The 27,798-nt window shown below is 36.0% G+C and overlaps 1 non-coding gene across 1 annotated transcript; it reads left to right on the top strand.

The window, feature by feature from the left end:
* The first annotated feature begins 20,728 nt into the window (after positions 1-20,728).
* LOC121133221 lies at positions 20,729-20,835 on the top strand. The gene has a single exon (XR_005870015.1). It is a non-coding gene; the product is annotated as a U6 spliceosomal RNA (small nuclear RNA).
* Positions 20,836-27,798: the final 6,963 nt, after the last annotated feature.

The raw sequence follows: 27,798 nt of genomic DNA, 5'->3' as shown, positions 1-27,798 counted from the left end.
TACAAATAGACTTTGAGTGCCCATGCCACAATATGGGAGGTTCTCTCAGCCAGGACTCTTGTAGGAGGGTATAGGCCCTGCCCTGGATGAAATGATAGTTACTGGAGATCCACCATGGAATGCCTCATTCTCCTTGGGCATCAGAGTGGATATTGGGTTGGGGATTGGGGGACCTGATGGGGAAAGAGGGGGAGATTTATTTAGGTTTCTAACCTAAATAAAAATACAATAAAAAAATTCAAACAGATTTTCCAGATATCATACTATCTCAATTATCTGCAAATTTATACCAGAAAAACATAGTATAATTTATCCAATACACAGAAGCTTGAATGTAGCAAATCACATGATATTATTTTCTCAAATGTGGTATGTGTAAATGTAATTATAACTCAGGGTCATGGGTTTGAGCCCCACATTGGTAAATATTATAGAGTAAAATATATGGCTTATCTGAATCTCATTTTGGTGTGTAACTTGTAAATCTTGTTAATTTTATATTTCCCTGCATTATAAAAATATTGAATGCATTTTAACTCCATAAAATGAAATCCATGCAGAGTGTGTGTGTGTGTGTGTGTGTGTGTGTGTATGTGTGTGTGTGTGTTACTGAAGGCAAGTCCAGATTCTTTCCACATCCTATTGTGTTGTAGAACACTATGGCACAAATCTGTGAATCCTCATATATAGAAGGTTTTTTATTTGGTCACTACTTTAAAATTGCTTCAGTGAAATAAAGAAGTAATCACTCTTGGATAACTCCAAATGACCCACTTTTCTTTGTTGGTTCAAAAATCCCATTTCTCAGCACAGAAGAGGCCATGTCTGTTTCAAGTCGATATGACGAAGTTATTTTTTGAACATGACAGTGATATTGAACTTTTACTGTGATGATCCACTTAAACAGTTGAGAAAAACAAAGTTTGTGAATTCTCTCTTCTATGTTTGGCCTGTTATCTGTGGGGAAATATGATGACTGAGCTAAGAATTTTTCTGCAACAGATTGTAAATCTCCTACACTTGTATTAAGAAAATGAAATACTACTTACTGATCCACAAAAGAAAATGTATACATATTAGGACCTGAACATACTCAATTCTTATACATAGTTTACTGTGTTTTTTTTTCAATTACTTATATGGTTTTAACCATACAATGCCTGTAGCTATGCTCAGGTAAACAATTTAGTACTTGCCTAATTAGCATACAACCCTTTATTCACACTCCATTATTACAAATGCATACACAAATACACATATGTAAATATTATCTTTATGCACCACAAACTACAAATTCTATGAGAAAATAGTCAATTACTTAAAATTCAAAATATTTGGAGGAAACAGATTTATCAGGAAAAAAATAAAAAATGGTGCAGGGTAAAGGGGAAGTTCACTTTCAGAAGAATGAAATTAGATATATATCTATTATAAACTGATTCAAATGCATCAAAGAAAGTAACATAAAATTTTAAAAACTGTAACTGCTACATAAATACACACTACATAATAAAGTTACAGTGCTGGATATCCTAGATATGACTTTATTTAAGAATTGAGGAAACCAATTGACAACAGGAACTTCATAAAACTAACAACTTCTGTATAGCTATAGAAATAATCTACTGGATGAAGAAGCACAAACAATGGTGAAGACACAATAGAAAATTGTATAACATTTATATGTCTGAGACAAAATATTATCCAACATACACCGACAAACACAGAAATCATTACCACATTATCTCCATCCATTCTTTGGTTGAGGGGCATCTAGGCTTCTTTCAGGTTCAGACTATTATAAGGAATTGTGATATGAACATAGTTGAACAGATGTTCTTGTTGTATGAATGTGTATCCTTTGGGTATGTGCCCAAGTGTGGAAATGCTGGATCTTGAGGTAGACTAATTTCCATTTTCCTGAGAAATATCCATACAGATTTCCAAAAAGACCACACAAGTTTGCACTCCCGCCAGCAATGCAGGAGTGTTCCCCTTTACAACATCCTGTCAAGCATAGACTGCCTTTGGTGTTTTTGATGTTAGCCATTCTGACAGGAGTGAGATTGTATCTCAGAGAATTTTGATTTGCATTTCTCTGAAGGTTAAGTGTGTTGATCAATTACTTAAGTGTCTTTCACCTACTTTAGAATCCCCTATTTAGAATTGTCTATTTAGTTCTGTACCCAACTTTTTAATTGTATTATTTGGTGTTTGGTAAATACCTTCGTGTGTTCTTTGTTTATTTTAAAATTCAGCCCTCTGTCAGATGTGGTGTTCTTGAAGAACTTTTCTGATTCTATGATCTGCCCATTTGTTTTGTGGTCTCTGTCCTTTGCCTTAAAAAAGCTTCTCGGATTTAGGAGGTCTTATTTATTAATTGTTGATCTCAGTTTCTATGATACTGGAGTTACATTCATGAAGTGGTCTTCTGCACAAATTTATTCAAGGACATCTCTCAATTTCTCTTCTAAGAGGTTCAGTGTGCCTAGATTTATGCTGAAGTCTTTGACCGATTTGGACTTCAGTTTTGTGCATGATGATAGATAAGGATCTATATGCAGTCTTCTACATGTCAGCATCCAATTATGCCAGCACCATTTGTTGAAGATGCTTTCTTTTTTCCATTGTATGATTTTAGCTTCTTTGTCAAAAATCAGGTGTTCATAGGTGTGTGGGTTAATATCATGGCTTTCAATTCTATTCCATTGGTTTACCTGTCTATTTTTGTGCCAATACCAAGCTGTTTTCACTACTATACCTTTATAGTAGAGCTTGAAGTCAGGGATGGTGATGTCTCCAAAGGTTCCTTAATTATACAGGATTGTTTTGGCTATCCTAGGGTTTTTGTTTTTCAAAATTAAGTTGTGTATTGTTCTTTCAAGTTATGTGAAGAATTGTTCTGGGATTTTGATGGGAATTGCATTGAGTCTGCAGATTGGTTATGGCAAGATTGCTCTTTTTACTATGTTGATAGTAACTATGCAAAAACATGGGGGATCTTACCATTATCTGGTATCTTCTTTAATTTCTTACTTTAAAGACCTAAGGTTCTTGTCATACATGTCTTTTATTTGTGTGGTTAGAGTTACACCAAGATATTTTATGTTGTTTGGGCCTATTGTAAATCATGGTGTTTCCCTGATTTCTTTATCAGACAATTTATTATCTATATATAGGAGGTGTATTGGTTTTTATTACTTAATCTTTTATCCTGCCACCTTGCTGGAGGTATTTATCAACTGTAGGAGTTTCCAGGTGGTATTGCTCAGGTTACTTATGTATACTATCATATCACCTGCAAATAGTAAAAGTTTGATTTCTTCCTTTTCAAACTGTATCCCCTTGATCTCCTTTTGTTTCCTTATTTTTCGACCTAAAACTTCAATTACAGTTATTAAAAGATATATATAGAGAGGAAATCTTGTCTTGTTTATTATTTTAGAGGAGTCATTTTGGGTTTCTCTCCATTTAGTTTAATGTTGACTGTTGAATTACTATATATTGCCTTTATCATGTTTCGTTATTTTCATGTTATCCCTCATCTCTCCAAGACATTTATCATGAAGGGTTGTTGCATTTTGTCAAAGGCTTTTTCAGCATCTAGTGAGATGATCATATAGATTTTCTTTTCCAATTTGTTTATGTAGTGGATTATATTGATGGATTTTCATATGTTTGGTCCATCCCTGCACCTGTGTGATGAAGCCTACTTGATCATGGTGTATGATGTTCTGATGAGATCTTGGATTCCATTTGTGAGTATTTAATTGAGTATTTTTGCATCAAAGTTCATAGGAGAGACTGGTCTGTAATTCCGTATCTTCCTTGTGTCTTTGCGTGGTTTGGGTACTAACGTAATTGTAGCCTCGTAAAAAAATTATGGCAGTGATTCTTCTGCTTCTATTGTGTGGAACAATTTGAAGAATATTGGTATTAGCTTTTCCTTGAATTTTTGGTAGAATCCTGCACTGAAGCTTCTATTTCTTTAGCGGTTATATATCTGTTTAAATAATAGATCTGTTCTTGATTTAATTTTGATAAGTGATATCTATCGAGAAAATCATCCCTTTCCTTTAAAATTTCCAATTTAGTGGAGTACAGGTTTTCAAAGTATGACCTGATGATTCTTTGGATTTCCCCAGTGTCTGTTATTTTGTTCCCCTTTTCATTTCTGACTTTGTTAATTAGTATGCACTCTCTGTCTTTTGCTTAGGTTGGATAAAGGTTTCCCATATTGTTGATTTTCTTGAAGAACCAACTCTTTGTTTCATTGATTCTTTCTACTTTATAGATTACAGCTCTTACTATGATTATTTCCTGGAATCTACTCCTCCTGGGTGCATTTGCTTCTTTTTGTTCTAGCACTTTCTGGTGTTAAATTAATTCTCTAATGTGGCACTTATCCAGTTTCTTCATGTGGACACGTAGTGTTAGGAATTTTCCTCTTAGAACTGCTTTCATAGTATCCCATAGGTTTAGGTATGTTGTGCCTTCATTTTCATTGAATTCTAGGAAGTCTTTGATTTCTTTCTTTATTTCTCTCTTTACCCATGGGTGATGCAATTGAACATTGTTCAATTTCCATGTATTTATGGGTTTTCTGCAATTTGTGTTGACATTGAATTCTAATTTTAAGCCGTGATGGTCCCATAACATACATGGGGCTATTCCAATTTTTTTATATCTGTTGAGGTTTGCTTTTTATTTCTTAGTATGTGGTTGATTTTATAGAAGGTTCCATGTGATACTGATAAGAAGTTATATTCTTTTTGTTTGGATGGAATGGTCTATAGATATCTGTTAAAACCAATTGGGTCATAATTTCTGTTAGTTCCATTGTTTCCTTGTTAAGTTTCTGTATGGTGGACCTGTTCAGTGGTGATGGTGGGGCATTACAGTCCCCTACTATGAGTATGTGGGGTTTAATGTATGATTTGAGTTCTAGTAATGTGGGTGCCTTTATATTTGGTGCATATATGTTCAGAATTGAGACTTTATCCTAATGGATATTTCCTATGATGAATATGAAATGACCTTCTTCATCTCTTTTGATTAATTTAGTTTGAATACTATTTTGCTGCATAATAGGATAGCTGCACATGCTTGCTTCTTATGTCCATTTGATTGGAAAATCTTTTCCCAACCCTTAACCTTGAAGTAGCATCTGTCTTTGAAATTGTCATGTGTTTCTTGCATGCAGCAGAAGGATGGATTCTGTCTTATTATCCATTCTGTTAGCCTGTGTCTTTTTATAGGTGAGTTAAGACCATTGATATTCAGGATATAAATGACGATAGATTGTTCATTATTGTTTACTTTGGACAAGTTTTCGGTGGCGGTTTTGTGTGTGAGTTTTTCCCTTCTTTCTGATTTCTGGTAAGGTAAGATTACCTATTGTCCATGTTATTTTGAGTATAATTAACTTCCTTGGGTTTGAGTTTTCTTCTAGAACATTCTGAAGGGCTGTATTTGTAGATACATATTATGTAAATATGGTTTGTCATGAAATATCTTATTTTCTCCATCTATAGTGATTGAAAGCCTTGTTGGACATAGTAGTTTGGACTGGTATCCATGGTCGCTTTCATTTGTACAACATCTAAATAGGATCTTCTGGCTTTCAGATTTTCCATTGGGATTTTCCATTCTGATAGGTCTGCCTTTTTATGTTACTTGCCCTTTTTACCTCACTAACGTTAATATTCTCTCTTTATTCTGTAAATTTGATGTTTTGATTATTATGGAATGAGGGACTTTTTCTTGTAGTCCAGTCTATTTGATTTTCTCTAAGCTTCTTGTATTTTCATATGCAAGTCCTCCTTTAGGGTGGGAAAGTTTTCATCTATGATTTGCTTGAATATGTTTTCTTTACCCTTGCACTGGGTTTTTCCACCTTTTCTATACCTATTATTCTTTTTATTTTTATTTTTATTTGTATTTTATTTTTAAATTTAAATTAGAAAAATGTTGCATCACATTTCTATCCCTGGTCTATCTCTCTTTCCCTCCCCTCCTCCCATGCCCTCCCACTAAATCCCTCTATCTCCCCTCCCCAATCCCTACTCCTTTCCCCAGGGAGGGTGAGGCCCTCTCTGGGGAGTGTCCTTAGTCTGTCATTTCATCCAGGGCAGGGCCTAGATCCTCCCCCAAGAGTCCAGGCTGAAAGTTCATCTCTCTGTGGGATGGGCACCCAAAATCTATTTTTATGCCAGGGATGAATACTGATCTACTACCCAATGCCCCATAGAATGCCTAGGACTCCTTACTGACACCTGAATTCAGGGGGGCTTGATCAGTCCCATGCTGGATTCCCAGCCATCAGTCTGGGATTCAAGAGCTGCCCCTTGTTTAGTTCAGCTGCTTCTGTGGGTTAAACAAGCCCAGTCTTGACCCCTATGCTCATCAGTCCTCCCTCTCTGTCTCTGGGTTCCTTGAGTTCAGTTCAGGGTTTAGCTGCCTCTGCTTCCATCAGTCATTGGTTGAACGTTCTGTTTCCCAGACTCTGGCAGTGAGATTGAAGGGTGGCACGCCCCCGTTCCATGACTAAAATCCATATATGAGTGAGTACATACCATGTTTGTCTATTTGTTACTGGCTTACCTTACTCAGAATGGCTTTTTCTAGTGCCATCAATTTGCCTGCAAATTTCAAGATTCCATTGTTTGTTTTTCTGCTAAATAGTAATCCATTTTGTAAAGGTACCACATTTTCTTTATCCACTCTTCAGTTGAGGGGCATCTAGGTTGCTTCCAGGTGTTAGCTATTACAATAATGCTACTATGAACATAGGGGAAAAGATGTCCTTGTTGTAGGAATGTGCATCTTTTGGGTATATGCCAATGAAAGGAATTGCTGGGTCTTGTGGTAGACTGATTCTCATTTTCTTGAAGTATCTCAATACTGATTTCCAAAGTAACTGTATGATTTGGCACTCCTACCATCAGTGGAAGATTGTTCCCCTTTCTCCACATCCTTTCCAGTATAAATTGTCATTGGTGTTTTTGATTTTAGCCATTCTGACAGGAGTTAGATGGCATCTCAGAGTTGTTTTGATTTGCATTTCACTGATGTCTAGGGATATTGAGCACTTTTTCAAGTGCATCTCAGCCATTTGCTCTATTGTGAATTCTCTATTTAGTTATGTAGCCCACTTTTTAATTGGATCCTTTGGTGTTTTGGAGACTTGCTTATTGAGTTCTTTTAAATTTTAGAGATCAGCCCTCTGTCAGATGTTCAGTTAGTTAATATCTTTTCCCATTCTGTGGGCTGCCTTTTTGCCTTGTCGACTGTGTCCTTTGCCTTACAGAAGCTTCTCAATGTCAGGAGTTCCCAATATTAATTGCTGACCTCAGTGTCTTTGCTACTTAAGTAGTATATGACTAAACCTGTCAGTGAAATCTATGACCCAAACTGTAAAAAAAAAATGGAAATAAAAATTAAATACCTCAAATAGTAACCTCAAAGGCAAGCCTCACCAGCAATATACAAGAGATGAAAGAAATAATCTTAGGCATTGAAGACAAAAGATAACAATGTTTACCTCTGTCAAATAAAAGAGGATTTTGCAAATACAAATATCTATGCACCAATATAAGGCCACCAAATTTGATAAAAGAAACACTACTAGATTTAAATTCACAGAATGGAATTCACTAACTGATAGATGCTGACTTCAGTATCAGAACCTCCAAATAGGAAGGTCATACATATGAAAAATTAAACAATAATACTGGTGATAAATTATATCATGTATCAAATGGACCTAGTAGATATTAAAACAACATTTCACCCAGTCACAAAGAAAAAAGTATATACCCTCTTCTTAAACAAGTTTTTACAAAACTGACTACATTCTTCGACACAAGTAAATCTCGGAGATGTAAGAAAGATAAAAGAATTGTAGAAATCAAATAGCTCACAAATGAATAAAAAAGTAATGAGTTCAAAAATCATGAATGAACTAAAACCTTTTGAATTGATTAAAAATGAGCAAATAGCACACTCAAAATTTAGATACATGAAGACAGTTCTAAGAGGCAAGATCACACCACTAAGTTCCAAATATATTATATATGATATGATACTAGTAACTTAGCATATCTGAAATTTATAAAATTAAAATAAAAAATAATATATGAAAATTATAGATGGCAAGAGGAGCCAGGGAGACCAGGGGAGCAGCTGTTCCAGTGGCAGCATCAGGTAAATAGGCCAGCTTCTGGGCCTGTGCTCCAGTGCCTGGGGTTTTCCCGGGAACTGCACAGAGCTTCCAATCCCAGCGGGAGACAAGCACCCCAGACACCAGGTCTTCTCTCCCACCAACAAGACCAGGAAACCAGAGGAGCCAGGGAGACCAGGAGAGCAGCTATTCTGGTGGCAGCATCAGGTAAACAGGCCAGCTTCTGGGCCTGTGTTCCAGAGCCTGGGATTTGCCCGGGAACTGCACAGAGCTTCCAATCCTGCCTGGAGCCAAGCTCCCCAGACTCCAGGTCTTCTCTCCCACCAACGAGACCAGGAAACCAGAGTTGCTAGGGAGACCAGAGGAGCAGCTGTTCTTGCCACAGGATCAGGTACAACAGGATCCAGCATAGGGTCCAAGGAACAAGGTAGGAGGCTAAGCGCCCCAGATTCCTGTTCTTCTTCTCCATTCCATAGGACTAGAACGAGGACAAAGAATAGAAGAACCACCAGATTATTGGACTTGCTAGCACCCACCAAAAGGGAACCCTAGATCCCAGACCAGTAAGGGACTCTTTCTGCACCCACTAGAAGAAGAGATGGGAAAGAAACAATACAAAAACACACTCAGCAACAGAAAAACAAATATGACATCACCAGATTCTAGAGACTCCACACCAGCAAGACTCCAACATTCCAATGTGAACGAAGCAGAAGAGAACAACCTTAAAACCATTTTCATGAAAATGATAGAGGCCCTAAAAGAGGATATAGGGAAATCCCTCAAAGAAATGGAAGAGAAAACAAACCAAAAAATGCAACAAATGGAAGAAAAAACAAACCCAAAAAGGCAGGAAATGGAAGAAGAAACGAAGCAAAAAATGCAAGAAATGGAAGAAAAAACAAAGCAAAAAATGCAAGAATTGGAAGAAGAAACATACCAAAAAAGGCAGGAAATGGAAGAAGAAACAAAGCACAAAATGCAAGAAATGGAACAAAAAGCAAACCAAAAAATGCAAGAAATGGAAGAAAAAACAAACCAAAAAATTTATAAAAGGCAACAAATGGACAAAAAGATAAACTGAAAATTGCAAGAGGCAATGCAAACTCTCAAGGGTTGAAAACTGAAATAGAGACAATAAAAAAATATACAACCTGAAGAAAGGCAGGAAATATAAAAGCTGGGCAAACAGTCAGGTACTATCGACACAAGCATTACCAACAAAATAGAAGAGATGGAAGAGAGAAACTCAAGTGTTGAAGATACACTACGAGAAATGGATTCATCAACCAAAGAAAACTTTAAGTTCAACAAATCCTTAACACAAAACATCCAGGAAATATGGGACACCATGAAAAGACCAAACCTAAGAATAATAGGCATAGAAGAAAACTTTCCCAACCTTAAGAAAGACATGCCAATGAAGGTACAAGAAGCTTACAGAACACCAAATAGAGTGGACCACAAAAAAAAATCCCCTCGCCACATAATAATCAAGACCCCAAATATACAGAATAAAGAAAGAATATTAAGAGCAGCTAAGGAAAAATGTCAAGTAACATATAAAGGCAGACCTATCAGAATTACACCTGACTTCTCCATGGAAACTCTGAAAGCCAGAAGGTCCTGGATAGATATTCTACCAACACTAAGAGACCATGGATGCCAGCCCAGACTATTATACCCAGCAAAGCTCTCAATCACTATAGACGGAGAAAACAAGATATTCCATGACAAAACTAGATTCAAGCATTACATATCCACTAACCCATTCCTACAGAAATTTTGGAAGGAAAACTCCAACCCAAGGAAGCTAACTACAACCAGAAAATCATATGCATTAGAGAATCCCTCTCTACCAACAGCCAAAAGAACAAAGGGGTGAAAGTCCACACATAATTCCACCACCACCAACCATTGTAAATCGAAGAAGGATAAGCAATCAATGGTCATTAATATCCCTCAACCTTAATGGCCTTAACTCACCCATAAAAAGGCACAGGCTGCTGGGCGATGGTGGTGCAAGCCTTTAATCCCAGCACTCGGGAGGCAGAGGCAGGCAGATCTCTGTGAGTTCGAGGCCGGGCTGGACCGATAGCCTCCAAAACAATACAGAGAAACCCTGTCTCGTAAAAACCAAAAAAAAAAAAAACAGGCTAGCAGAATGGATTCGAAGATAGAACCCTTCCTTCTGCTGCATACAAGAAACACACCTCACCCTCAAAGACAGACATTACCTGGGAGTTAATGGTTGGGAAAATGTTTTTCAATCAAATGGACCCAAAAAACAAGCAGGGGTAGCAATCCTAATATCTAACAAACTAGACTTTAAAATAAAATCAATCAAAAGAGATGAAGGAGGTCATTACATACTCATCACAGGTGAAACCCATCAAGATGAAGTATCTATCTTGAACATCTATGCCCCAAATACAAAGGCATCCACATTCGTAAAATAAACATTATTAGAACTTAAATCACATCTAAAGCCCCATACACTTATAGTGGGAGATTTCAACACACCACTCTCAACACTAGACAGGAATACCAGACAGAAACTCAATAAAGAAGCAAAGGGTCTAATAGAAATAATGACCCAACTGGGATTAACAGACATCTATAGGACACTTCATCCACATAAAAAAGAATATACCTTCTTCTCACCACCACATGGAACCTTCTCAAAAATCGACCACATACTTGACAACATATCAAACATCAGCAGCTACAAAAAAATTGGAATAACTCCATGCATCTTATCAGACCACCATGCTTTAAAATCAGAATTCAACAGCAACACAAATTGCAGAAAACCTACAAACTCATGGTATTTGAATAATGCTCAACTGCAACATCCCTGGGTCAAAGAAGAAATAAAAATAGAAATTAAAGACTTCCTCGAATTCAATGAGAATGAAGACACAGCATACCCAAACCTATGGGACACTTTGAAAGCAGTGCTACGGGGGAAGTTCATAGCTCTAAGTTCCCATATGAAGAATCTGGAGAACAGTTATACTAGTGAATTAACAGCAGAGCTGAAAGCTCCAGAACACAAAAGAAGCAAACTCCCCCAGGAAGAGTACACGCCAGAAAATAATCAAATTGAGGGCTGAAGTCAATAAAGTAGAAACTAGGAAAACAATACAAAGAATCAATGCAAAGAAGAGTTGGTTCTTTGAGAAAATCAACAAGATAGACAAAACTTTGTCCAAACTTACCAAACAGCAGATAGTGAGCATGCAAATTGACAAAATCAGAAATGAAAAGGGGGACATAACAATGGACCATGAGAAAATCCAGAGAATCATCAGGTCATACTTTGAAAACCTGTACTCCACAAAATTCGAAAATTTAAAGGAAATGGATGACTTCCTGGATAGCTATCACTTGCCAAAACTAAATCAAGATCAGATAAGCAATTTAAATAGACATATAACCCCTATGGAAATAGAAGCAGTCATCAAAAGACTCGCAACCAAAAAAAAGTTTTCAATAGAGGAGTCTAAAATGGCTGAAATGCACTTGAGAAAGTGCTCAACATCCTTAGCCATCCGGGAAATGCAAATCAAAAGAACTCTGAGATACCATCTCACTCCTGTCAGAATGGCTAAAATGAAAAACACCAAAGACAATTTATGCTGGAGAGGATGTGGTGAAAGGGGGACACTCCTCCATTGCAGGTGGGAGTGCCAACAGGTTCAGCTCCTTTGGAAATCAGTATGGAGATTCCTCAGAAAAATAGGAATAAACCTACCACAAGACCCAGCAACTCCATTCTTAGGCATATATCCAAAAGATGCCCATTCATACAACAAAGATGTCTTTTCCACTATGTTTATAGCAGCATTATTTGTAGTAGCCAGAACTTGAAAGCAACCTAGATGTCCCTCACGCAAAGAGTGGATAGAGAAAATGTGGTACATTTACACAATAGAGTACTATTCAGCAGAAAAAAAACCATGGAATCCTGAGATTTGCAGGCAAATGGATGACACTAGAAGAAACCATCCTGAGTGAGGTAACCCAGTCACGAAAAGAGAAACATGGCATATACTCTCTCATATAAGGATTTTAGACATAGATCTGGGGAGGTCCAGCCTAAAATCCCATGGCCAGAAAGTCTGGGAAACAGAAACTTCATTTAGTGGCTGATCGAAGAAGAGGCAGACTCCCCTCGGTTAAGTACTGAGCTGAACTCAAGAAAGTCAGTAACATAGAGGGAGGGCTGATGACCAAAGGGTTTAAGACTGGGCTGGTTTAACCCCCAGAAACAGCTGACCTGACAAAGGTTTAACTCTTGAATCCCAGGCATCAGCCTGGGAATCCAGCATGGGACTGATCAAGACCCCTGAATATGAGTGTCAGTGTGGAGGCCAAGGTAATCTATTGAGCCTTGGGTAGCAGATCAGTACCCATCCCGAATATACACACGGACTTTGGACTCCCATCCAACAATGTGAGGTGCACTCTCACGCTGAACTCTTGGGGAAGGGTCTAGGCCCTGCCCTATATGAAATGACAGACTATGGACATCCCCATTGAGGGCCTCACCCTCCCTGGGTAAATGAGGGGATAATGGGGAGGTTTGGGGGGAGGGCACAGGAGGGGGGGAGGGAAAGGGACGGCGACCTGGAACTGACTTGTGAAGCAACCTTGTTTCTTATCTAAATTTAAACTGAAAATTAAATTTAAAAAGTATAGATGGCAAAAAATATTTAAACTCTGAGCTAGAATAAATACACAGAATCAATAGAAATAAATAAACAATAAAAACTTAAATAGAAACAAACAAGAATCAATAGAACAAGATATTTTTCTTTCAGAAAATCCATAAGCCAAATTATAAAACAGTGAAGAAACAATACATAATTAATAAAAGTAGAGACGATAGGTGGACATGAAAACACAAGGGCATAATTTTAAATAACTATTATGCACCAAATTAAAAAAAACTAAAAGAAATGGAAACTGTTCTTGATCTATACACCTACTAATCTTAAACCATTGTAAAGCCTGTAGAGATTAGGGTTATAAAGAACACACCTCAACATAATAATTAAGAAAATTTGATGGCAATGTGGTTTTAGTGCAATTCTATAATATTTTATAAGGGTCTGCACTCTATAAAGTGTCTACAAAAATAAAAACTGAAGGAACACTGTATTTTTATGAGGTAATATTGCTCTGATTCCTAATCCACATAAAGATCCAAGAAGTGGAGAACTAGATAACAATATTACTTGTGAACACAGACAGAAATTTTCTCCATAATATGCCTGTACATTAACCTCAAGTACACATCAAAAAGATTATCCATCATGATCAAGTAAGCTTCATCCCAGGAATGTATGGATGTTTCAAAATGCGTAAATTTATTAAGGTAACCAACTGTAAAACAGATGGAATGACAAAACCACACATTCATTTTATAAGATACAGTAAATACCTTTAGCCAAACCCAACTCTCCTTCATGATAAATGCCCTGGAGAGAAATGGTTAAAAGAAACATACCTCAACATGATAACGGCCAAAGCCTTTATAAAGCTAAAAGGAGAGAAAATCAACGCATTTCCATTAAAACTAGGTAGAAACTCATTCAATATTGTACTTGAAGACTTAGGTGGAGCAGTAGGAAAAGTGAAGGACATCAAGGGGATATAAATTGGAAAGTAAGAAACCAAAGTATGTTTATTTGCAGGTAACATGTTTCCACATAACATACATGACCATAAATCTCATACTATCTCTATAGCTGATAAACACTTTCATCAGAGTACTACATTAGAAAATTAATATACAATAATCAACAGCCTCCCTATTTACAAACTACAAACATATTGAGAAAAATTCAGAGAAATATCTTTCACAACATTTAAAATATCTTGGGATATCAGCTTTTTAAAACATTGAAGTAATATAGTGAAGATGATATCATAAATGCAAATATCTCCTAGGCTAAGAAGAGCATAGAAATAGTAAAAATGACTATTCTATCAAAAACAACTGCAGATTTCATACAGTCAACATCAAATTTACAACATAAATTTCCTAAAATTGAAAGGATATTTGTGAGCTTCAAGTGGAAACACATACACTCCAAGACAGCTAAAACAATCCTGAGTAATCAAAGAACTTCTGGAAATGTGATCATCCCTGACCTCAGATTATAATGCTGAGCTATAATAATAAATTTCATCAAGGAATTGACATGAAAATAATCACAATCTGATCTATGGAATGGAATTTAAAACACAGTTGTAAGTCCACACACAAATGGAACAGTGATTTTTTTTATTATGAAGCCAGAAATACACACTGGAATGTGTGTATCCCCTCATGGGGGAATGAGGGGATAACGGGGGGGGGTTGGGGGGAAGGCACGGGAGGAGGGGAGGGAATGGGAGAGGGACCTGGTACTGACTTGTGAAGCAACCTCGTTTCTTATCTAAATTTAAACTGGAAAATAAAATATTAAAAAAAATAAATAAAAAATAAAAAAAAGAAAGTTGAAACATAGCTTCCTATAATAGTCCTCAATGCCAGGTTTTGTGTATTGGGAACTCAGGAAAAAGGAAAAATATCACATTTATAGGGTTGCTGCATAATGATATGCATAAATATTTTTCAAATTAAAAGATGGTTATTGAAATTTTTTATTTTTCCTGACTTATATATTGTTCCCATTTTATTCATAGACAAACTTCAAAATTTATGTAATAGTTGATATATAAACTCCATTACCACATTTGTTTTTTTGGTACAATAACAATGAATTCATAAAAGAGCATTGCTCAATACAATTTAATTCAGCAAAGCCCTGAAACATTACCAAGCATTTATTATTTCTAGTAAGAGTTAAGTGGGATTCAGTAGAATACCAAAGTTATTCCAAACCTCTTAGACACTGTCTTTCATTTCATAATCTCTGAGTTATCAATTCAGTTTCTGATAGAAATAGTCGACATATGTTACAAAGTTTAATTTACATAATTAAATCATTGAATTAATTAATACTTTGGAAAATGTATAACATGTTTAGTTGATATTGATGCTGTAGCTGAAAATAATATTGTAAATATTTGCAGATAGCACATGGCGTTTAGTCTTAGAAATAAAAGTACATGTTTAGTTGATATTGATGCTGTAGCTGAAAATAATATTGTAAATATTTGCAGATAACACATGGCATTTATTCTTAGAAATAAAAGTACAATATATGTATTATAAATGCTGACTATAAAGAGATATGTATATACATCTATATAGGTATATACACACATGTTTTATACATGTTAATTGTATCCATGTATACATGAAAGTATTATATATAAAACTAGATTAGTATATGATACCAAAATAAGCATGGTTTAATGATTGAAGACCAAGTCATAATATGGCAATATTTTACAAATATATTCCAACATAACTGCAAAAATGAAAAATAAGTGAAATTAAATATTACATATGACATTACAGACAAAACAATGCTGATAGATTATCAAAGATATTAAAATTTAAATTATGTAAATACTGTGGCTAGCTACACCCGGATTGTAAAGCTGATTGCTAATTTTGGGGTAGATTTAGTACTTCGCAAGAGAATTTAAAATGTTATACAAACTCTTATGGAATTTAGGTTGAATGGAAATGGTTATTTAACCCAGGCTGGCCTCAATCTCCAGATCTTCTTGCCTCAGCTTCCTTAATGCTGAGAATACAGTATTGATAACTGTTGGGAAGTCCTGTGTATATGTCAATAAATTACTGCTGGCCAATAGGAATCCAGATAGGTGGGACTAGGAGTCCAGGAGGATTCTGGGAAGGAGAAACACAAGAGAGTCAACATGTAACTCCATGGGGGTAGGAAGCCTGGAACTATTCTCCGGTAAGAAACATACTTAGATTAACAATTATGGGGTAATTACTTAAGTCAAAGCTAGCCAGTTAGAAACAAGCAAGGCCAACAGCTTCATAATTAATATAGCCTCCTGTGTGTTTATTTGGGACTGATGCCGCTCTGGAACTAGGCAGGCGGGAAGGCTCCTCTCAAGGAAAGCTTCTCTTAACAGATAACAACACGTGACTTGCATTCAGATCTTTACAGATTCTGAAATAGAGAACTCACATAGCAAGTAAAAGGGTGTCAAAATTCACAAGTTTACCAGGCTTTCTGAATTATCACTCAATGAATATAACTCTCAACTTATGTGAAATTTGTTTAGAGCACTCATGTCCACAAATAAACAAAAGCTTTGAGTTTAAGTTACAAAAAATGTGTAATTAAAAGTAACTTAATATAATTTCCACTGATTATTTTTATTTTTTTTTCTTTTAACTTTACTGACTTTAGCACCGAGTTTGATTATTTCCTGCTTTATACTCATTTTGCATGTGATTTCTTCATTTTCTATAATATTCAGGTGTACTGTTATGCTAATAATATGAGATCTCTTCATGTTAAAATTTTATATAGGTAGTTAGTACTATGAAATTGTCTCTTTGAAATACCTTTCATATGTGTCCTAAGTTGGGATATACTGTATAGTCAAATTCATTCCATTCTAGAAAGTTTTAATTTCTATTTTGATTTATGCTTGACCTATTTTAATTCTGTTGTGTGTAGCTCAGTTTTCATGAGTACTATTTCCATTGTTGTTGACATCCACTTTAATATGTGGTTATTAGATTTGGTATATGGTGTTATTTCAATTTTCTTGCATCTTTGATACCTTCTTTGTATTTATGTTGTTAATTTTGATGAAATTTCCATGAGCTGAAAGTTACATTGTTTTATGTTTGGGTGAAATGGGCTATGAAGATTTCTTATGCTCATTTTGTTGATAACATCATTTAGTGTCAGTATTTTCCTGTTTTGTTTTTATTTGAATAATACCTGTATGTTGGCAATAGTGGGGTATTAAAATCTCTAACTATCACTGTGTGTTGTTAAATATTTGATTAAAGTTGTAATAGAAATACATTTTGAAGTCATAGTTTTGATACATCTATGTTCTATTTACTCAATTATTAGTGAAGCACATTCAATGATCATGGTACAATTCCTCTCACATTGTCAACTTATATGAAGACACTGCTTAAAGAACAAAAGATAACAAAGCAAACCTTACTACACCACCTTAAAGACAGTGCTTCATCCATTACCTGTTATTTCACCTTGCTTCTTTAGCATGGCAGGTAGTAATCAGAAAATTTTGCATTTCATCCTGACTGAAACTGAATCTAGTTGAAACATGTCCCTGGTTCTGTGGATACCAAGCATGCCTTGATTAACAGGATACATTAACATAATATACAAACACTCATACATAAAAGAAAATTTATTTGAAACATTATAAAGTGTAGTAGTAAACTCAAAACACTTATCTTTGCACATGATACAACTGTACCATAAAAATTTCCTTAAAATAAATGATATTTCCTATTTATACCCAGTAAAACTAATACTAAAGAAAAGGGCGTGCTCACAGGAAAAGCGACATGTAGGCAGTACTGGCATATGGCTTTAATCCCAGCACAGTGGAGGCAAAGCCAGGTGGATCTTTGTGTGTTCAAGGACAGTGTGTTCAATAGAGAAAGTTCCAGGACAGGATACAAAACTACAGAGAAACCCTGTCTTGAAAAACCAAAACCAAACAAACAAACAAAAAGGAAAATCCAGAAAAAAAGAAAGAAGCAGAGAAGCATGTCTTCATTCCTGAAAGGAAATTACAAAGATGGTACTCCCTTGGACCTCTAAGCAAATGGATCAGTGAAGAACATGTTAGAATCGTTTTAATGGTTAGTTTTAATTTTTACCCTGCCATAATCCAGATTCACCTGAGAGTCTTAAAGAAGAATATCCTAAATTTAGTTGGATGTGGGCATGTATTTAATGGATTGTCTTTTTAAAGTTACAGTATTTTATAAGACTCTGCCCACTATGGATGATGCAATACACTAGATGTGGGTCTTGAACTGTATAAAAGTAGAGAAAGTAAAATGATTTATTTATCATCTTTCTCATCTTGACAGTAGATATGAGTAGATGCTCTAATTATCTGCATTTACTACTTTCAATAATAGTCTTGTAACCATAAGAAAAATAATTCCCTTCTTCCTTAGGTTGGGTTTTGCTTTCCTTGGGATGTTCTATCACATAAAAAAAAGAAATAAAAGTAGAACAAATTTGTTAACATCAATGAAACTGTAGCTGTAAACCCTTTTTATTAACTTTTTTATTACATTAATTTCAAATAGCTTGCTTCACATATCAATTCCAGTTCACTCTCCCTCCCCTCTGCCTATACCCCCCACAATCCCCCCCCAGCCTCCAAACCTATCCCTACTGCCTTCCATATAGGGGATATCCAGAGTCTGTCACTTCACTCAGGGCAGGGTCCAGACACTGCCCTGATAATCCAGGCTGAGAGAGCATCCCGCTATGTGTTATTGACACACAAAGTCCACTTGTATGCCAGGGATAAGTACTGATCTACTGCCCAAGGCCCCATAGGTTGCCCAGGCCTCCTCACTGACTCTCCCATTCAGGGAGTCTGGATCAGTCCCATGTTGGCCTTCCAGCTGTCAGTCTGGGGTCCAAGATATCCCTCTTGTTCAGTTTCGCCAGCCCATTCTTTGCCAACCTGCTCATCGCTCCTCTCCCTCTGTCACTGGGTTCCATGGGTTCAGTTCAGTGTTTAACTGTGGGTGTTTGCCTCTGCTTCCATCAGTCACTGTATGAAGGTTCTAGGATGGCATAGAGGGGAGAAGTCAAGTTCATTATCAGGAATGTGCATTTAAGGTGGTCTCTGCACTATTTCGTAGCTTGCTAGTTGGTGTCATTCCTTAGATCACTAGAGGTCACACTGGTGCCAGATCTCTCTTCTAACTTATGACTCACTCTATTATGGTATTTCTCATCCTGTTCTCCACCTATTCTATTCCCCAATCAACCTTCCTGTTCCTCCATGACCCAATCTCTCTTCCTCTTCTCCTCCTCTCTTCTTCCCAGCTCTGACCCCTCCCCCCACCTCTTGCCATGCTCCCAATCTATTAGGGAGATCTTACCTCATTCCTATTCTCTGGGGTACCATGCATATCTCTCTTAGGTTCTTTCCTGTTTCCCAGATTCTCTATCAGTGGAAGTGCAGACTGGCACTATCCTGATCCATGTCTAAAATCCATATATGAGTGAGTACATACCATGTTTGTCTTTTTGTGACTGGGTTACCTCACTCAGGATGGTTTCTTCTAGTGCCATCCATTTACCTGCAGATTTCAAGATTACATTTTTTTCCTACTTAGCAGTACTCCATTGTGTAAATGTACCACATTTATTCTATGTGGTATTCAGTAGAGAGGCATCTAGGGTCTTCCAGGTTCTGGCTATTACAAATAATGCTGCTATTAACATAGTGGAACAGATGTCCTTATTGTATGAATTTGCATCTTTTGTAAATATGCCTAAGAGAGGAATTGCTGGATCTTGTGGTAGATTGATTCCCATTATATTCAGGTATGTTCATGTTATCCCTGATCTCTCTAGGACCTTTATCATGAAGGGGAGCTGGATTTTGTCAAAGGCTTTTTCAGCATCTAGTGAGATGATCATGGGGTTTTTCTGTTGCAGTTTGTTTATATGGTGGTTTACATTGAAAAATTTTCTAACGTTGAACCATCCCTGCATTCCTGGGATGAAGCCTACTTGATCATGTTGGATGATTATTCTGATGTGTTCTTGAATCCGATTTGCTTCTATTTTATAGAGTATTTTTGCATCGATGTTCATGAGGGAATTTGGTCTATAGTTGTCTTTCTTAATTGTGTCTTTGTGTGGCTTGAGACTTTGGCAGTGAGCTTCCTGCTTCTATTGTGTGGAATATTTTGAGGAGTATTGGAATTAGCTCTTCATTGAATTTCTGGTAGAATTATGCACTGAAACTATCTGGGCCTCGGCTTTTTTGTTTGGGAGACTTTTGATGACTGCTTCTGTTTCATTAAGGGTTATAGATCTGTTTAGATTGTTTATCTGTTCTTGATTGAGTTTTGGCAAGTGATATCTATCCAGGAAATTGTCCATTTCCTGTAAATTTTTGAATTTCGTGGAATACAAATTTTCAAAGTATGCCATGATGATTCTCTGGGTTTCCTCAGTGTCCGTTGTTATGTCCCCCTTTTCCTTTTAACAGCACTTATGTTACTTGAATAATTTTATGTGAAAGGGTTTGTAACTTTGCACAGAAGAAACAATTGATTATGTTGGAAGAGCTTACAGAACCATTGTCATTAAAGACTGGGAAATGATAATGCTAATGAGATTCAGAAACTAGAAGTAGGGTTAGTGTATTAAAAGTGAATATGACTAGAAGACATTTGCAGCTATGTTTGCTGAGAAATTGGCTATATTCTGCCCATGTCATGAGAACCTAGCTGAGATTGAATGAATAAATTTTCGACTATTTTTGTGATAATGGCATTTACTGTAAATGCCTGTTATCAGCATGCCTTTAGTTACTGAACTTTTGTCAAAAAATTTGTAGCTATTGCTCATTTTGGCAGCACATATACTAAAATTGGAACGATACAGAGAAGATCAGCATGGCCCCTGCGCAAGGATGACATGCAAATTCATGAAGTGTTCCATATTAAAAAAAACTTGTAGCTAAGTTAATAACAGGCATTGCGACTGAAATTTGCAATCAGCTTACACATTTCATCTCAACTTGTTTAAATTTAACTTGCACTTAAGAAAAAAGTGTAGCTTAGCTATGGAATAGTGGAGAGACTACCTTAAATGCCCATTCCTGATAATGAACTCGATGTCTACCTTATATGCCATCCTAGAACCTTAATCCAGTGACTGATGGAAGCAGAGGCAAACACCCACAGCTAAACACTGAACTGAATCCATAGAACCCAATGACACAGAGAGAAGAGCAATGAACAAATAGGCAAACAATGGGCTGGCAAAACCAGCAGAGACACCTGATCTGAACAAGGGGGAGCTCTTGGACTCCAGACTGATACCTGTGAGGCCAGCATGGGACTTATCCAGATGCCCTGAGTGTGAGAGTCAATGAGGAGGCCTGGGCAACCTATGGGGCCCTGGGCAGTAGATCAGTATTTATCCCTGTCATACAAATGGTGTTCATGTGTCCATAACACAAAGAAGGATGATCTCTCAGCCTGGACTCTTAGGGAAGTGCCTGGACCCTTCCCTGAGTGAAATGACAGACTCTGGATATCCCCTATGTGGAAGGAAGTGGGGATAGGGTGAGAGGCTGGGGGTGATGTTGGGGCATGCAGGAGGAGGGGAGGGAGAGGGAACTTGGATTGATATGTGAAGTAAGCTATTTAAAATTAAATTAATAATAATAAAAAAAGAATATTCCTATGCTTTGGAATCTACATGCAACCATATATAATAAGCTGATCTGTATAAATATTTTTTATTTTAAACTATATTCCCTATTTCATCCTTGTGAAGTTTTCATGGTGCCAATTACCAACAATGTGTTTATGTGACTAAGATGTCATTATTGCATCTAATATCAACATTAGAATGCAGCATCTTTGAAAGCAAACTTAAAAACAAATGAGTCAACAAATATTGAAAACAACAACATAGGTTGATATCATTTGTTTATGGTTTTGTTTGCTAGAAAAATAATAATTTTTTTCTGGAAATCTGTTAAAATTTTCATTAAGATGAAAACTTTCTCATGATATTCCTATATCATATTGTATATGTTGTTCAATGATTAGAGAACACACTTCTTTGTTCAAGAAAGAACACGAAAGAATACTTCAGAACACATCAGCTTCCTCTTGGTTTAAGCAGCTCTAAGAGTTAAATGTTTATCTACTAGTGCACTGCCACAGTTTGGTTTGACAGAAGAAATTCAAGGACAGGATGTTACTTGGGTTGAATCTGAATAGGAAACTGTAATTGATAAAGAAGTTACCACCAATGAAGTAGAACCTACTGTGATGTACAAGGACAGCAATCTGACATTGCTAAGATTGAAGGAGCCCTGCCAAGTTGATATGAGAGCCTAACAATGAAAGCAATGTCCATGTAGTAGTGTGCAAGATGTTAAGGATACAAGATTGGAAAGGAATCTTGTCATGCCCTGCTCACTTTGAGTACGTTACACACATAAACTAAGGAAGACTGCAGAACAAACTGTATTGGGTTGTTTTATTAAGTAAATTTATCAAGGCCAACCCAATGTAGACATTTTCTCTTTCAAACCCCTGTCTTATGTAATCTTACATTGTGACAGGTTTCCAGTCAAAGCTAACTATCACAATTCTATTTCCTGTCATCTTGAAGAAAAACACTTTTTTCTGAAAACATCTCTTGCAAGCAGTGTCTCATATTTTTATTAAATGTAAAATATGGGCCAATTTAAGGCTCTAAAATCTTTTCTTCATTTTCCTTATCTTGAGTGCCTAAAATGTTTCCAGCATATTATATCAGGAGTGGGAATCACAAGAAACAACCACATCAACACAAAACCAAAATGCAGTAAGGAAAAACCAAATCCTACAGACCTTTGACAGTCATCTAGGGTTTAGAATGCAAGCTTCTAAATGGGAAGCCTCACTTCTGCAGCTTGTCACCTATATCAAACCCATTCTCTTTTAAAACTAGGCCAGGACCACTCCATATCTGAATCTTTCTTGGTAAGATATTTCATCATATCTTCTGTATCTGGAAGTATCTATTGCAATGGAGATCTCACTTTTATGGATTCTACCATGACTTCTCAGGATATCCTTGTCTAACCCTCACATGTGATACTCCATGATGTACACTGATCTCCCTGAACCCTCTTTACTCTAGTCTACTTAAGTTTCTAACTTGGGTTTTCTTAAATGTTAGACTGTAACCATGGGAAATACATCAAATAAATCTTTGTCCTCTATGATGCTTTTGCTCAGCTGTTTCCTCACAGTAAAATGAACTAAGTTAAATGTCATTTATTTCAGGTCTACCAAGAATTTTGATAGGGAGGAAAAGATGTATTATACATGAGCCACAAATATCTTTCTCTAAATAATATGAAATGTCAATTTATTAATTATTTTGCTGCTCTTAAAGAAAAAATATACTGACTTCAATCTTAGTTGTTTGAAAACACAATTGATTATTTTACTTGTATTATTAGCATCTTCATTTCTGGGGGTGGCAGGACTTTGCTTTGCCTAGTTTTTCAGGAGGCTTTAGCTCCTCCATTTCTCCATATCTTAAGCATTATCATTTGTATTCTCTTTTGCAAGGGCAGAAACATGATATTCAATAACATAATTGACTTATAAAGATCTTCAAAATCCATGTTTTCTGATTGTTTCATTCCAGCCTCCCATAAGGACTCTGAAAGTTTTGTTAGATCTACTCAAAAATAAATAAGTAATCTCCCTATCTCTACATTTATAACCACATCAACAAATTTATTAATATAATATATGCACAGGTTTGGAGGATTAGGACATAAGCATTTTGTAGAGACTGTTATTCAGTTTTCTCCCCTAAGTAAAAAATTAGGATCATTTCATTAAGTAAAGAGTATGTATTTTAGTTTACTAGCATGAATTTTCTGTAGAGCATTCAATGAAACTTCAACATCTAGCACTGATGCCTGTGGAAACTTCAAGTTACACTTAAAAATAATTCAGCACATATAATGTGTTTCATCGGTTAAATAAGCTTGTTTTTCCCCATATACAATGCAGTGTTATTTTCAGACTAAGACCATAGAATATATTAACTTCTATAAGAAAATAATTTCAACATTTAAAGTCAGTTTTCCTCAAGCATCTGTTATGCAGTTATGGGTTGTCACTCTGTATCCGGCTTTTTCTGGTATTGTTAGCATTTCCCTTTTTCTCACTTTACTATTATATAACACACTCAGCTTTCTGAATCAATGTCCATAAAAGCTCCACTCAAACCAAGGACTTCACATGTAGAATTATAGCTGAGAGTCCATATCTCCTACTTCAAAGTCTATCATATTCAGTGTTTCTCAAGTTATCATTCCTCTTTACTGCCAACTCAAAATCAGAAGATATACACCTCTCCACTGACCTTCTAAAAAATCTGTTCTATCTTTCAAAATAAAATTCAATATAGATTATCAATGAATTTAATGTACAAACCTTTAACCACACCAAATAAACTTCCTTTAAAACATAATAGATTTTTAAGCAATGAAATAATTAAAAAAGGGTACCATATTCACAGTTGTTTTTTCCATTTATAGATGGAAAATAATGCTAAAATAAGTAAATTCTGACCCACTTTCAATAAATATGACACAGGAAATATCAAAGGGAATTGAATATTCAGCATGTGTAAGAGGTGTAAGAGGAAGTGGTATTAAGATGACTTCTTTATGTAAAGGTAGACAGGAAGAGATTACTCAGTTTTATACCACAATGGAAATGGACATCATTAATGACACTATTGAAAACCTCATTGTGTCATTGTGTCATACAGTGTAACAGGAATAATAAAACCCCAGAGAAAGACCTTGGGGTTCAAGACGAAGATCACAGAAGCAAAGCATCCAAGCCCCAGAGTTTCTCATCTTTACCAATGCTCACACTGAAGAGGAGATTGTGTCCACTGATTGCATCTCCAAACTGCACTGCTCTTCCCCAAGCCTCAGAATCCTACACTGCTGTGCTCTCCTCACTGTGACTGGGCATTAATCTCTGAGATTTAATACTGAATGCCCTCCTCCTATTTTATATACCTCTCTATAGCTGGGATTAAAGTCAGGGTATCACAAATGCTGAGATCATCTTTGTGTGAGATGTTTCTCTTTTAGACTGATTCACTCTAATACATCCCTGGGTAGCCTATAACCTTCTACTTTTATCTACTGATTCCTGGGATTAAAGGTTTGTGCCACCACATTCCAGCTTCTACATCTAACTAGCGTGGCTGGTGGAATTAAAGGTGTGTATCACCATTGTCTGGCTCCATGGCATTGAATAGATTTGATCTCCAGTGGCTTTATTACATAATAAACAAATATCATCACAATCTACAACTAATAAACTCAATAATTACAGTTTTAATTAAAATACATATACTTTATAAGGTATTAGAAACTTCTGAAATAGGGAAAAGCATCATATGTTTTTAAAATTTCAATGCCTTTCTTATTGTGATCTTACTTGACAAATAGTAAATGTTTATTACAAATGGACTTTGCAAAGTCAGACTCATTAATAAATATTTGTTTTCTTCCTTCATTTAATTTTAGCTCATTTGGTATCAGAATTAAAAGAGTAATAGCAAATTCTTGCATGATTTATTTCTCAAGGAATATATAATGCAGTACCTGTGGAATTTCAAATTACCTTATCTATAGATTTATTATTTCCAAGATGACAACTAACTACCACTATGCCATTCAGGTCACAGATGTTATTTGGATTCTCTGGAGGACCAAAATCAACAGAATTAGTATATATAATAAGAGTAGTATTAGATTATCTTGCATGGTATGATTCAGGTAGGCTTACAATTACTGTCTTCACATTAAAGAGACTGAAAAGAGATAGATGGTCAGTTTACAAGGATGGGTAATTCTGTGGTCCCAGAATGGCCCTGAAGTCCTACATGATTCTTGGAGAGCCTGTGATCTTCAAGCATTGTTAGAAGATTGAGCAGGGTGGGATTTGATATCAACAAAGGATGGCAGTAACAGAGTAGATAAACTTGTGGCTAAGGTAGGTGAACTTGCCAATGAGCTATAAAAGCAAGCAAGACTTCCTTCTCTCTCAGAGGCCACCCACTTTTAAGAGGGGTCTTCCCAATTCCAATAAGCTAGTTAATAATAGCTCCCATAAGTGTGACCATACGGGTACTAAATAATGTCACATTTTCAATCAATACTAACCATTACTCTACCTCTCTCTTAACTTCTTACAATATTGCAAAGTGTAAAGCTAATTATATTCTGAGTACTTTTTAGTCAGGATAAACAACAAGAAAGTACTAAAAAGTGATCCATAAGCATAAAGCAACTGGCAAGACTCTATGGAAATCATTTCTCAATGGAATCATCTTTTGTGAAATTGTTCGTTGTGTTTGTTGTTGTTATTGGTTTTACTTTTGAATTTCTTTTGATAATTGCAGCATATTTTTCTTTTTTTCCTTTTTGGTTTTTCGAAACAGGGTTTCTCTGTATTGCTTTGGATGTTGTCCTGAAACTCACTCTGTAGACCAGACTAGCCTCAAACTCACAGAGATCTTCTTGCATCTGCCTCCCAAGTGCTGGGATTAAAGGCGTGCGCCACCAACATGCGGCTTAGCATATTTTTCTTATGCGAGATACAGGCTTTGTTGAAATAGATATTTGAAATTTTATTTTGTTATATTGAAAAGACAACCTGACAGCTATTATTTACTTTTCTTTTTTGACACAATTTAAATTACATGTACATGTGCATACATTTACACATGTGTGTTTTCATGCATACATTCAAAAATAAGAAGATAAGTGACAAACATGAATGGAACATGTTGACATAACTTAGAAAAGAAAAAGAGACATATCACATGTCAACTCTATAATAAGATGGCTGAAAATGAATTCATCTTAAGAACAAATGTATGATCCCACCCCCAGTATAACTCCCTCCCTAATTTAATGAAAAGGATTGTGACTCCACAAGCATAGCTTGCATTCCAATTTTGAGTTCAGAAGACATAAGACTTTGAGAACTCTAAATTAAGGTCAACCAGATTTAACACATGATTTTATTCCTAGTATATTTGTACTTGTAGGCAAAACTAAATTTAGTCATATAACCATCTGTGCTTATTCAGGTCATTTAGTAAGAAATGTCTAGTCAATGTACTTTAAAATTCAGCCTCGGGGATCACAACAACTATGTTTTGAATCTTTGGTGAACTCTGCATATGAACCAAAATGACATCATGAAATAAAGTTTGTCTTTGGTTATTAGGTAGCTTAACATGTTCAACCACTTCTATTTCCTGAAGAAACTCTTAATTTCCTCTTAGATTCTCTTACACAAAGTAGTGGTCCTTCAATACTGTGTTAGAAAGACTGATAAAGTAGGCCTCTCTGATTTATCTGTATTTTTAAAAATACTCAGCTGTCATTTAGATAGTTGAAGCAACCTTCCAGATTTCTTATCACATATAATGGAAAAGCATAATGCTTTAGAGGACTCTGACTCTAGAGACAATGTCCTTAACTCATCTTAGCAGCCTGAATTCACAAAAATATCTTTCCACCTTTCATAGAAATTCACACATTTCATGTCTCATAGTCTGTGTTCTACTTTTTCAGCAATTCCTCAAAACCAGTTTCAGGACATAGGAGAAATATTGAACTCTATTCTCTCAAATTCCTTCATCCAATTTGATGTTTTATAAAAGAAGGGCCTTCAATAACTCTCTTTTTTGATACGATTTATTATTTTTCACTGCAGTTCTAGTATTCACATAAAACTGTCAAACTCTGCTCACTCACTCAAGGCTGTGGCAGCAGAGACAGACGTTATAACACTTGAAAATGTGATGATTGACAAGCTTTAAATGTCCTCCTCAGGTGCATCACAA

The sequence above is a fragment of the Mesocricetus auratus genome, unplaced genomic scaffold (assembly GCF_017639785.1).
Source record: "Mesocricetus auratus isolate SY011 unplaced genomic scaffold, BCM_Maur_2.0 Super-Scaffold_100020, whole genome shotgun sequence".
Classification (NCBI taxonomy): Eukaryota; Metazoa; Chordata; class Mammalia; order Rodentia; family Cricetidae; genus Mesocricetus; species Mesocricetus auratus.
This window is presented reverse-complemented; position numbering and strand designations above follow the sequence as displayed.